We start from the raw sequence: 13,831 nt of genomic DNA on the forward strand, positions 1-13,831 counted from the left end.
TAATTATCCAGATGCAACCTATGGACTTCTGTTACAATTAATGTATCAATATTGGTTAATCAATTGAAGTAAATATAGTATATTATAACATAATGTTTATAAGAGGAGAAACAGTGGGGAAGGCAATGAAAGGTTGTAAAGGAACTCTTTGTACTTTCTACTCAATCATTCTATAAACCTAAAACTGCTTAAAAATATAGACAAATTTTAAAAAAATCATATCACTAACAAAAAAAAGATGTCTTAGAATAGATGAAACACAGTAAGGGTCATATTACCAGTTCAGTTTAGTTCAGTCGCTCAGTCATGTCCGACTCTTTGTGACCCCATGAATTGCAGCACACCAGGCCTCCCTGTCCATCACCAACTTCCGGAGTTCACCCAGACTCATGTCCATCGAGTCAGTGATGCCATCCAGCCATCTCATCCTCTGTTGTCCCCTTCTCCTCTTGCCCCCAATCCCTCCCAGCATCAGAGTCTTTTCCAATGAGTCAACTCTTCACATGAGGTGGCCAAAGTACTGGAGTTTCAGCTTTAGCATCATTCCTTCCAAAGAACACCCAGTGCTGATCTCCTTCAGAATGGACTGGTTGGATCTCCTTGTAGTCCAAGGGACTCTCAAGAGTCTTCTCCAACACCACACTTCAAAAGCATCAATTCTTCGGCACTCAGCTTTCTTCACAGTCCAACTCTCACATCCATGCATGACCACTGGAAAAACCAAAGCCTTGACTAGACGGACCTTTGTTGGCAAAGTAATGTCTCTGCTTTTGAATATGCTATCTAGGTTGGTCATAACTTTCCTTCCAAGGAGTAAGCATCTTTTAATTTCATGGCTGCAGTCACCATCTGCAGTGATTTTGGAGCCCAAAAAAATAAAGTCTGACACTGTTTCCACTGTTTGCCCATCTATTTCCCATGAAGTGATGGGACTGGATGCCATGATCTTCGTTTTCTGAATGTTGAGCTTTAAGCCAACTTTTTCACTCTCCTCTTTCACCTTCATCAAGAGGCTTTTTAGTTCCTCTTCACTTTCTGCCATAAGGGTGGTGTCATCTGCATATCTAAGGTTATTGATATTTCTCCTGGCAATCTTGATTCCAGCTTGTGCTTCTTCCAGCCCAGCCTTTCTCATGATGTACTCTGCATATAAGTTAAATCAGCAGGGTGACAATATACAGCCTTGACGGACTCCTTTTCCTATTTGGAACCAGTCTGTTGTTCCATGTCCAGTTCTAACTGTTGCTTCCTGACCTGCATACAGATTTCTCAAGAGGCAGGTCAGGTGGTCTGGTTTTCCCATCTCTTTCAGAATTTTCCACAGTTTATTGTGATCCACACAGTCAAAGTATAGAACGTCTTAAAAATCAGATAGGAAGGGTAAATGGTAAGGAAGGGGGAACCTAGAAGGCTTTGGAGCAGGGTTGTGATATTATGCTTTATGAAGATTGCTCTAGTTTCTGCAAGGAGGCCAAGGTGAGCTACGTTGTGCTAAAGCCACTGCATTAGTTCAGGGCCAAAGGAGGTAGAGGGGTGGCAATACGAACAGAAAGGTCAGACATAAGAGATATTTTCAAGGAAAACCCAAGTGAGTCAACCACATAAACATGCCAAATGAGAGAGGAGTCAAAGATGAATTCCAGATGGCTAATGAGGAAGAATGTGCTATGCCTGTCATATTTTACGTTTCCAACTTATGCTTTCTTCTTGCATGATTTTTCCTTTCCTGATTTTGTCTAGATAGTAATTTTGTAATTCCTTTTCTTCTCTATTTACTGTTTAAAAAGTTTTTTATTCCTATTTTTATAGTGATAATGGTGGCCCTTACATAGTTAAGCCTACATTTTTATGCAGACACAAAAAATTAATAGCTACTTCTTCTCAAATGGAATGGAATATTTAATTGATTTTTCTTTCCTCGTCCATCCACATCCTCATCACTACCCCTTTCAGGCTTTGCTGATATTATTACATTTAGAATTTTATTTGGGTCCTAGATTTAGGCACATTTCATATCTAGTCACAAGTGTTAATTAATTATGCTATAAAAGGCAAAGGAGAAAAGGAAAGATATACCCATCTGAATGCAGAGTTCCAAAGAATAGCAAGGAGAGATAAGAAAGCCTTCCTAAGAGATGGGTGAAAAGAAATAGAGGAAAACAATAGAATGGGAAAGACTAGAGATCTCTTCAAGAAAATTAGAGATACCGAAGGAACATTTCATGCAAAGATGGGCTCAATAAAGGACAGAAATGGTAGGGACCTAACAGAAGCAGAAGATATTAAGAGGTGGCAAAAATACACAGAACTATACAAAAAAGATCTTAATGACCCAGATAACCAAGATGGTGTGATCACTCACACTCACCTAGACCCAGACATCCTGGAATGTGAAGTCAAGTGGGCCTTAGGAAGCATTCTACAAACAAAGCTAGTGGAGGTGATGGAATTCCAGTTGAGCTATTTCAAATCCCAAAAAGATGATGCTGTGGAAGTGCTGCACTCAATATGTCAGCAAATTTGGAAAATGCAGCAATGGCCACAGGACTGGAAAAGGTCAGTTTTCATTCCAATCCCAAAGAAAGGCAATGTCAAAGAATGTCTAAACTACTGCACAATTGTTCTCATCTCACACTAGCAAAGTAATGCTCAAAATTCTTCAATCTAGGCTTCAACAGTATGTAAGCTGTGAACTTTCAAATGTTCAAGCTGGATTTAGAAAAGGCAGAGGAACCAGAGATCAAATTGCCAACACCCACTGGATCATAGAAAAAGCAAGAGAATTCCAGAAAAACATCTACTTCTGCTTCACTGACTATGCTAAAACCTTTGACCGTGTGGATCACAATGAACTGTGGAAAATTCTTCAAGAGATGGGAACCAGACCATCTTACCTACCTTCTGAGAAACCTGTATGCAGGTCAAGAAGTAAAGTTAGAACTGGACATCGAACCACAGACTGGTTCCAAATTGGGAAAGGAGTACATCAATGGTGTTTACTGTCACCCTACTTATTTAACTTATATGCAGAGTACATGATGAGAAATGCCAGGCTGAATGAAGCACTAGCTGGAATCAAGATAGCTGGGAGAAATATCAATAATCTCAGATATATAGCAGAAAGTGAAGAACTAAAGAGCCTCTTGATGAAAGTGAACAAGGAGAGTGAAAAATCTGGCTTAAAACTCAGCATTCAAAAAACTAATATCATGGCATCCAGTCACATCACTTCATGGCAAACAGATGAGGAAACAATGGAAACAGTGAGAGACTTTATTTTCTTGGGCTCCAAAATCACTGCAGATGGTGACTGCAGCCATAAAATTAAAAGACGTTTGCTCCTTGGAAGAAAAGCTATGACCAATTAGACAGCATATTAAAAAGCAGAGATATTACTTTGCCAACAAAGGTCCGTCTAGTCAAAGCTTTGATTTTTCCAGTAGTCATGCGTCTAGTCATGCATGACCATAAAGAAAGCTGAGCACTGGAGAATTGATGCTTTTGAACTGTGGGTTTGGAGAAGACTTTTGAGAGTCTCTTGGACAGCAAGGAGATCAAACCAGTCAATCCTAAAGGAAATCAATCCTGAATATTAATTGGAAGGACTGATGCTGAAGTTCCAATACTTTGGCCATCTGATGCGAAGAGCTGTCTCGTTAAAAAAGACCTGATGTTGGAAAGCCTGAAGGCAAGAAGAGAAAAGGACAACAGAGGAAGAGATGGTTGGATGGTATCACCGACTCAACGGACATGAGTTTGAGCAAGCTCCAGGAAATGGTGAAGGACAGGGAATCCTGGCATGCTGCAGTTCATGGGGTCGCAAAGAGTCAGACATTACTGAGTGACTCAACAACAAATGCAAAATACTCCCCACAAACAGGATCACTTTTAAGCCATCAAAAATATAGTAAAACTTATGGAGACTTCTACTACAAGGCCTGCTATGAATTTCAGTTTATGGTCCACGTTGTGCTAATTCCTAATAATTCCTAACTACCTCTTAATTGTTGCAATTTTTAATACTGCTGTAATTTCTGTTTTCCTAATTTTTTTTAAGCTTTACTGCTCTTAAAACTCTGATTTAGCATATGTCTTATTCTTACCCCAGGATGCATGTTTCTAGAATAAAGTATACAGTTTCAATTGCTGCACCTTAAGGAAACCATGAGAGAGATTCAGAAGGAGCACAGAAATACAATAAAATGCTTGGGGAGCAAGGGCTGCTGCTGTGTAGGGACCAACAATTATCATTAGGGATATTACATTTGGTAAAGAAATGACTTTTGGGCATATGGTTTAGGGTTTTGAAATCAAGAGGCAAAGAAGAGGTGAGTTTACTGGTAGAATACTTATACTAATATTAGAACATTTTATGAAACTTCTACGAAATAGAAAAATTAAAGCTGTTAAAGAAGTAGTTTCCCTAGACACCTTGTTTTGCCTCTTCATGTCTAATCGTTATCCTTCTCTGCCCTGCTTTGGCCCTGGGAGGCTGACTAATATGCACAGTATCAACAAACTCCCTTTCCCTCTGGCCAGGGTTGGGTTTGGCCAGTGAGGTGGTGATGAGAAGCCCGGGGACAGGAGACTGGGAGATGGAGGGGAATGAGGTTGGGATATTTGTTCCTCAGCTCCTTCTCTACCATGGTGTGCAGGGTTGGCTGAGTCTATCTACTGCAAGCTGCCACTCTTGTCAGAGAGCTCTCTTCATAGTCTTTCTGGGTTCTGGGAAATATATCCTCCCTTGCCCACTTAAGACTTGTGGGCAGTAACAGCTCCCCATTGTGCTCCCCACATACTGCTTTATCCCTTGCTGATGTCTATAAACCTTGCCCATATCTTGTAAACAGTGCATTTACTAACTTCCTTCAATTGCCTGCATGGAGTATGCAATCCATGTCCAGACATATTGCATCTAGAGATCCTGGCACCCAAGAAATAGTAATAGTAGAAAGCACAAATGTAAAAATGTGACCATGGTTAAAAGAGATGACCCTGACTTTGGCCACTGTGTATCATTTTGAGATTGTATTATTGGAACCAGGTGATACCGGTTGGGCTTGGTGGTTGAGTGAATATAGGCCTTTGCTTTTAGAGAATAAATATTTCCACCATCAATAATCTTGAGACATGGTTAATCCCCATGTAGGGAAAAAAATGATACTACATACTGTGGAAGGAGGTGCTTCCATGTGTCTCTGGATTAAGGATCCATTTGTCCCTAGACCTTGAAATATGAAGAGCAGGTTTGTGCAGGTGGTCAGCTATTTTCAGGGCAGTAGCATAATTAAGCTTCTGGTTTTGTCCGGAATGGCAATATAGACAACAGCAGCTCAGAGAAGAAAATAATCAGTACTTGAGGTCTTGGGGTAAGGCACCCCTAGCCTGGAAAAGCCTTGTCTCTACTTCTTAGCCACACTGAAAAGTGGGGAGTATTATCAGGATGTTCTCTTTGGGCCAAAGGGAAGAGTTTCTTTTTCCCAAAGATAAAGTGGGGGCAACAGTGGGCATTGGTGGGGAGAACTAAGTCCATGACAGAAGAACATTCCTGAAGGTCAAAGCAGCAAGGAGAAGGCCAGAGGGGACACAGGGACAGCTCTATTTCAGAAAGCTTTATATACCAACAAAGGTAGTACAAACAAGGTTTCAGATATTATTGAGGGCACTTTGAGAGAAGTGAATTTCCAGCACACAGGCCGGTAGGAGAGAATGCTGTCATAATTTTAGTATAAAATTAAAGGATACTTTCCACTGTAAGTCATAGACTGCAAAGTTAGGAATACATTGGTTACAGAAATAGCTTCCAAAGGGTCAGGTAAACCCTATCTCTAGTGGACTGATAGCAGTTTACTTATGGAAAGTGAAATATATTCCTGAGGACTGATACTGCAGAAATCAAGGTTCCCTTCCACAAAACTCCCTTTGAACTTTTGCTTCAGTCAGAATGCAAGATTAGATGGGTATGGCAATATTCATGGATTTTGTTTTCACTGAAGTTCTGCAATTCATTTTTCCCTGTACTAGAGACAGGAATAGTTCTTGAAGCTGTCACAGGGCTGATGTGATGCCTGATTCCTATTTTGGTTTAAAGGAACTTAGAATCTCATTAGTGGCCAAACCAACTCTCGTTAGTCATATGAACCTCGCACGTTTACTGAGAACTTGTCCTCTGCTCTGGCAAGAAGCAAGGGCACTATGTGCCAGCTAAAAGCACATCACCTGACAAACTCTAACATAACATGAAGCCTGGACTCAGTTTATATAAGCAGTATACCCAGGTATCATCTAAAAATATTGTTATGAGTTATTACTTTGGATCAGATACATTTCTCCAGATTTTTAAATGTATGAAGAGTAGCTTCATATATTAAGAGTTCTGTAAAAGCTCAAGAAGAGAAATTACTGAGAATAAATATCAACTCTCATAGGAAAAATAATTTCTCCTGTCCTTGGAAAACATTAATCAAACTTGAGGGGTCCAGCCAGCTTAGCATCTCAAGATGATAACCTGGGATAAAGAGAAATTGAGACGTAAGGTTTTAACATAAACTCTCCTATGAAACAGATCCTCCTGAATATGGTTAGAGTCTGAAATGTCAGGCTTTCTCCTGTCCACTACCACCAATTATGTATGACTGGGTTCAAATATTCTACCTCAGGGACATTTTGTTTCTCCACAGGCATAAACATTCCTCTCTTCCCAGGAACTTATGAGCTCTCTTCAAGGAGTTTTTTGCCATGTGAGGGAGGGAGACCCCATGTAGTCTGATGTACCTAATCTGTTCCCCTGACATCTGACCAAAGAGTGCATCTGCATGGCTGCCTTGCCTCCCTGTACTCTTTCGACCTTTCTGTTTACACTTGAAGTTATCTCCAAGAGCATGTGACTCAAGCAGCAAAGGATCAGGGATCAAGGCTGAAATATTATAGACACAGTGGATTAGCAGCCAAGGAGCAGTTCCTCTGACTCAGGCTATGCAGTGTTCTGAGGTTTCATTTTCTGGCAACCATGTCACTCAGACTGTAATGGCTTTGTAATTCTGAGGAGTAATTCTGAATTACAACATGGCAAGATCCCTGATGGATGAGCTCATTTTCTGGGTGTACTATTTGGGCACATTATGTCAACTATATTCACTTGAATAAAATCTGCAAAGAAGAGGAGGGTTTTTGTTTCTAATTTAGTTCATGTTAACTCTCTTAAGGTTGTGATTCCATTGCTCATCCTGACTAGCATGTGGTTACAGGAATGGAAAAGTGTTTCCTGTATCAAGAGGTCAGACATCCTAACAGTGCCCTTTTATTGGCACTGCAGGATAGGTGTTGGCTGTCTACCATTCAGTATCTACTATATCTTTAATATCAATATCACAAAAGGAAATGTCTATGGGGACAGTCAGAAAACTGAACACAGGCATGGGCTTTCAAGAGTCCAGTCTATTTCTACAACAGGCAAGTTAGATTAGTCTTCATACCACTTTGCCCACAGCAGAGCAACAGCTTTTAGGAAAACAGGCAGATGTCTTCTTATGTGAAAACTAACTGGTAATTAATTAATGGTAATTAATTTTAGTCAAACATTCAAAGTATGGGTCCTTATGCTGAAAGGGCACAAACCTGACTTCTGGCAACTTTAAATTGTTTTTCAGATTTTTTTTTCTCAGAATAGACCTCATCAGAATTGGCTTCTTCCCTTAAAGCAATTCTCTTAATTGACTTTGTGGTTAATTATAGTACAAATGCGGCCAAAGGGCAATAGATCTGCACTGATGGAAGTATTTCAAAGAATTCACGTGGCAGAAACTTACCTGGATTGTTGCTTTAGTTCTGTCTGTCCAGGAGCAGAGGTCAGTTGGCTAAAACACCTTTGCTGTCAATAACTTATGCCCTTTGATTCTTCAGAAAATTCTCCTTAGAGGCTCACAGGGATGTGCTCTCCTGCTAAGATAATGTTCATTGTATTAATGCCATGGGTTTTCCCTTCAGAAGTAAATTTAGGAAGAGAGTTTATCAATTTCTTAAAAGGTTAAACAGAATTTATTTTATGACCCAGTAGTTCCATCCCAGGTATATAACCAAAAGAATTGAAACAGGTACTCAAACAAATACTTGTATATGAATTTCATAGCAGCATTATTCACAATAACCAACAGGGGGAAACAACCCATCAATAGATGAATGGATAAACAAATTATGGTGTACACATATAACAGATGGAGGAGGGCATGGCAACCCACGCATTCCTCATGGACAGAGGACTCTGATGGGCTACAGTCCATGGGGTTGCAAAGACTTGGACATAACTAAAGCAACTTAGTATGTACACAGGCACATATAACAGAATATTATTCAGTCATAAGAAAAGGAATGAGGTGCTGATAATGGTACAATGTGGACGAACCTTGAAAACACTGTGTCTAGTGAAAGAAGTCAGATACAAAAGCAACATTCTATAGGCTATGGTTTTTCCAGTGGTCATGTATGGATGTGAGAGTTGGACTGTGAAGAAGGCTGAGCACTGAAGAATTGATGCTTTTGAACTGTGGTATTGGAGAAGACTCTTGAGAGTCCCTTGGACTGCAAGGAGATCCAACCAGTCCATTCTAAAGGATATCAGTCCTGGGTGTTCTTTGGAAGGAATGATGCTAAAACTGAAACTCCAGTACTTTGGCCACCTCATGCGAAGATCTGACTCATTGGAAAAGACTCTGATGCTGGGAGGGATTGGGGGCAGGAGGAGAAGGGGACAACAGAGAATGAGATGGCTGGATGGCATCACTGACTCGATGGACGTGAGTCTGAGTGAACTCCGGGGGTTGGTGATGAACAGGGAGGCCTGGTGTGCTGCAATTCATGAGGTCGCAAAAAGTCGGACACGACAGAGCGACTGAACTGAACTGATACGATTTACAGAATAGGTAAATCTATAAGACAAAAAAACAGATTGATGGTTACCAAAATCTGGAGGGAGGGAGGTATGGGATTGCCTTTTTTTTTTGACTTGTGCCGGGTCTTCATTGCTCTCCACAGACTTTCTCTAGTTGCAGCAAGCAGGGGCCACTCTTTGTGGCAGGGCGTGGGCTTCCCATTGCAGTGGCTTCTCTTTGGCGTTAGTGGTTAAGAACCTGCCTGCCAGTGCAGGAGACATAAGAGGCATGGGTTCAATACGTGGGTTGGAAAAATTCTCTGGAGTAGGAAATGGCAACCCACTCCAGTTTTATTGCCTGGAGAATCCCATGAACAGAGGAATCTGGCAGGTTACGGTCCATAGGGTTGCAAAGGGTCAGACATGACTGAAGTGACTTAGCATGCACATACTCTTGTTGTGGAGCACAGGCTCTAGGAGCGTGGGCTTCAGTGGTTGTGACTCATGGGCTGAGCTGCTCAACATCATCATACGATCTTCCCAGACTAATGTGTTCCCTGCATTGAAAGGCAGATTCCTATCCACTGTGCCACTAAGGAAGTCCAGTATGGGATTTCTTAAAGGGGCAATGAAAATATTGTAGAACTTGGCATAAATGCTAGTTATACAATATTGTGAATGTACTAAATGCCACTAGATTCTTCACTATAAAATGGCTAATTTTATATTATGTGAATTTCACCTTAATAAAAGTTATCTGCATTATGTGCTGTACAACTCAGAATATCCTTTGATCCAAGGCAACAGGACTGTAAATCATAGATAGTGAAACAAGGGTTTGGACCAGTTACTGACAATGAGAATCTACTTCAGCCACTTGTAATGTGCCAGATTCATAAAGAGGAGCCTGACAGTTCACCAAGGAGAGAAATGATACCTAGTCCTCATATTTGTTGGCAGCTACTTCAAAATAGAAGATGCATTCATCTTTCTGACAGCAACGGCACTTGAGATTCCATTTTTTTCATGCTTTACAAAAATGTGTTTTCAATTGAAAACTGATACTGTGCTTTTTATGAAAAAAATCTTGCAATTGGTGATGTGCAGAAGAAAAATGACCTATTTCTACTTGTACATTCCACTGCATTTAAATTCTTAGTGCGAAGATAAAGCCAAGAATTCTCTGCTTCTCAGGGTCAGAGGTGTCAGAATCGCCATTCACCATAAAATCAGAGGGGCAGCAATGGTAATTAAGTCTTTGGGAAACAGACCAGTGAGGACTCGGGGCAGGGGGGTGGGGGAAGAAGACAATGATATAGGGATTTAGTATTTAAGGGACAGAATCACATGGAATGGTGATTATCTGTCCTCTCTTTCAAAGGAAAGAGGAAATAAGTCTAAATATACAGATAGGCTTCTATACAGCATTAATGTGTTCTCGCTGCAAGGATTAAAAGAGCCTGAAATAAGGCACCAAGGAGGGCTACCACATTTCTTTAGGAGGTATTTAAACTCTGGGAAACTGATGGACGTGATGAGTTCTGAAGTGACAGTTCACTTCTCTGACTCTAGGAAAGCTGCACAGATCAGAATCTTTTTTCTCTTTAGAGAAGGCATCTACCTGTCTGATGACTTAACAGACCTCTCTACCTGTATGTAACATAATTCCTTCATGATTACTTTCTTGTCCTAATCTTAGTGGGGATAAGGAACAAAAACATTATTCAAACTATAATCTTTCAAACAGTTGAAGCAGATTGCAATAAGCTCATCCCCAACTCAGATAAGTTTTGCATTCTCTGGGTAAAAGAATACTAGTTCTTAACTTGATCATCTGTGGGATTCTTATCATTATTGTAAACCTTTTTATTGTAGTCCAAAATCACCTAACTTTAGAAAAGAAGCGTAAGTGCTATCTGAATAAATAGGCAAACAAACCCAGAATGTATTTGAGTTGTTCACTTATTTGGTTCCTAGGATAGTGGTTACTGTTCTATGGACCACAAGAATGCCTTTGTTAGGGAGAAGATGGAGCATGTGGTAAAGGGCCAAGGGGAGGCCAGGGAACAAGGCGGAGGAGCCATTAACACACTGCCCCATGAGTACTTTATGAGAAAATAATAACTGGCCCTGCAGGTAACAATTCCTCAAATTAAATATTAAGAACTCAACTGGCCATGCCTTATTCTTTTCCTACTTTTACGTTTTACAAGGCCAAAGGCAAAGAAACAACAGACCCAGAGCCAATGAGCGGTAGAACTGAAATTAGAATTCAGGAGAACTTTACTGCCAATCTAGTGTTCAGTCCACTAAACTAGGTAGGCTGCCCAAATATGTAAGCCCAGTTAACATCATAAATACATTGTGATGATGTTCACATTAGCACTCTGCAAAAAATATCCTGTAATCTCATTCTGGTAGTAATTTGATATTTAGATCAAATGGACATCTCCACACTTCTTTAAGCGTGAAATATGTTATAAAAACTTATTGTTGCTTCATAAAACAATAATGCAAGCAAGGCCATAAACTTAAACATTTGAATAACAAGTAATTCTCACAACACTCGCATTTATTACTTTTATGGGTCTGTATGGCACAGAGGTTATGGTGGTGATTTACCAAGTCTGAAGTCTCTGAATACCTCTTTGGTGGGGGAAAATGTCAGCCTGTAGATCAGTCAAAATCACATGATACACTCGGTTGTAAGATTCTAGTGTTAGAGCCTCAGGTCAAAGGCTAGACTTGCTCCTATACTTTTCACTTTTCACCTTCCAGGAGAATTACAGTGCATCATACTTTGGAGCTGCTTCCAAAATTCTCAGCTAGATCTGAGTCATTTAGAAAACAAATGGCTGGAAAACAGGAAACAAAACATGATGAAATTTATTTTCAAGTGGAAAATTGTAATTGGCTCATTTTGAAGGGAGAAAGAAAGAACATACTCATCAAGAAAGTAGAAGATAAATTATGAAAAATGAAATGGAGAATTTGGACAAGACATAAGATGGGTTTACCTCAAAGCATATCTGAAATACAATTTTAAAAAATAGAATATTATAAACACTCAGAACCAGTCCTTCTGAGTGAAAAGGAACTTCTAGACAAAAGGCAGCCATGGACTACAGAGGCTCTGGCACACACTTGTTTTCTGTCACCATGGAGGAATATAGCTCCATGTTGATACCGGGGTTATAAAAGTTTATAAGCATAGTTCTGGGTAGGCAGAAGTTTCCAGTGTCACATAAGCCATTTGGAGGACCCTTGGGAGGTCACTGGGTCATATCCTTATGCAACAAGGACTTCACCTACTGAAACACTAAGGGTGAGTCCTAACAGTACCAAGACTGGGCCTTGAGGGAACAACCATGCCAAGCACAGAGGGTGGCAATCTGGATGGGCTTCACAGTCATTAGAAGTCATTCAAACAAGAGGATACCAAGAGTGATCCTAGAAGTCAAGCCAAGATGAGGAACCAGATGTCAGAGCCAAAAGCAGAGCTTAGGTCCAGTAGCAATATTCAATTACTGGGGGCTGAGACAGTGACCTTTTCAGGCTGTTCATGGCGTTCTCAAGGCAAGAATACTGAAGTGGTTTGTCACTCCCTCCTCCAGTGGATCATGTTTTTTCAGAACTCTTCACCATAACCCATCCATTTTGGGTGGCCTTAAAGGCATGGCTCATCGGAGAAGGCAATGGCAACCCACTCCAGTACTCTTGCCTGGAAAATCCCATGGACAGAGGAGCCTGGGGGGGCAGCAGTCCATGGGGTCGCTAGGAGTTGGACACGACTGAGCGACTTCACTTTTCGTTTTCATGCATTGGAGAAGGAGGTGGCAACCCACTCCAGTGTTCTTGCCTGGAAAATTCCAGGGATCGGGGAGCCTGGTGGGCTGCTGTCCATGGGGTCGAACAGAGTCAGATACGATTGAACCGACTTAGCAACAGCAGCAACAAAGGCATGGCTCATAGTTTCATTGAGTTAGACAAGGCTGTGGTTCATGTGATCAATTTGTTTAGTTTTCTGAGATTGTGGTTTTTATTCTGTCTGCTCTCTGATGGATAAGGGTAAGAATCTTATGAAAGCTTCCCAATGGGAGAGACTGACTGAGGGGGAAACTGGGTCTTGTTCTGATGGCACGCAATAAAGGACAGAAATGGTATGGACTTAACAGAAGCAGAAGATATTAAGAAGAGGTGGCAAGAATACACAGAAGAACTATACAAAAAAGATCTTCAGGACCCAGATAATCATGATGGTGTGATCACTCACCTTGAGCCAGACATCCTGGAATGTGAACTCAAGTGGGCCTTAGGAAGCATCACTACGAACAAAGCTAGTGGAGGTGATGGAATTCCAGTTGAGCTATTTCAAATCCTGAAAGATGATGCTGTGAATGTGTTGTACTCAATATGCCAGCACATTTGGAAAACTCACCAGTGACCACAGGACTGGAAAAAGTCAGTTTTCATTCCAATCCAAAGAAAGGCAATGCCGAAGAATGCACAAACTACCGCACAATTAGACTCATCTCACATACTAGCAAAATAATGTTCAAAATTCTCCAAGCCAGGCTTTGATAGTACGTGAACCATGAACTTCCAGATGTCCAAGAAGGATTTAGAAAAGGCAGAGGAACCAGAGATCAAATTGCCAACATTTGTTGTATCATCAAAAAAGCAAGAGTGTTCCAGAAAAACATCTACTTCTGCTTTATTGACTATGCCACAGACTTTGACTGTGTGGACTACAATAAACTGTGGACTTTTTTTTAAAAGAAATGGCAATATCAGACTACCTGACCTGCCTCCTGAGAAATCTGTATGCAGGTCAAGAAGCAACAGTTTAGAACTGGACATGGAACAACAGACTGGTTCCAAGTTGGAAAAGGCATAGGTCAAGGCTGTTTACTGTCACCCTGTTTATTTAACTTATATGCAGAGTACATCATAAGAAATGCTGGG

General features: G+C 40.7%; 1 pseudogene; it reads right to left on the reverse strand.

The window, feature by feature from the left end:
• Positions 1-471: 471 nt before the first annotated feature.
• The window catches only part of LOC139185793 (craniofacial development protein 2 pseudogene), a 181,320-nt pseudogene continuing 167,960 nt past the window's right edge, over positions 472-13,831 (reverse strand).

The sequence above is a fragment of the Bos indicus genome, chromosome 11 (assembly GCF_029378745.1).
Source record: "Bos indicus isolate NIAB-ARS_2022 breed Sahiwal x Tharparkar chromosome 11, NIAB-ARS_B.indTharparkar_mat_pri_1.0, whole genome shotgun sequence".
NCBI lineage: Eukaryota > Metazoa > Chordata > Mammalia > Artiodactyla > Bovidae > Bos > Bos indicus.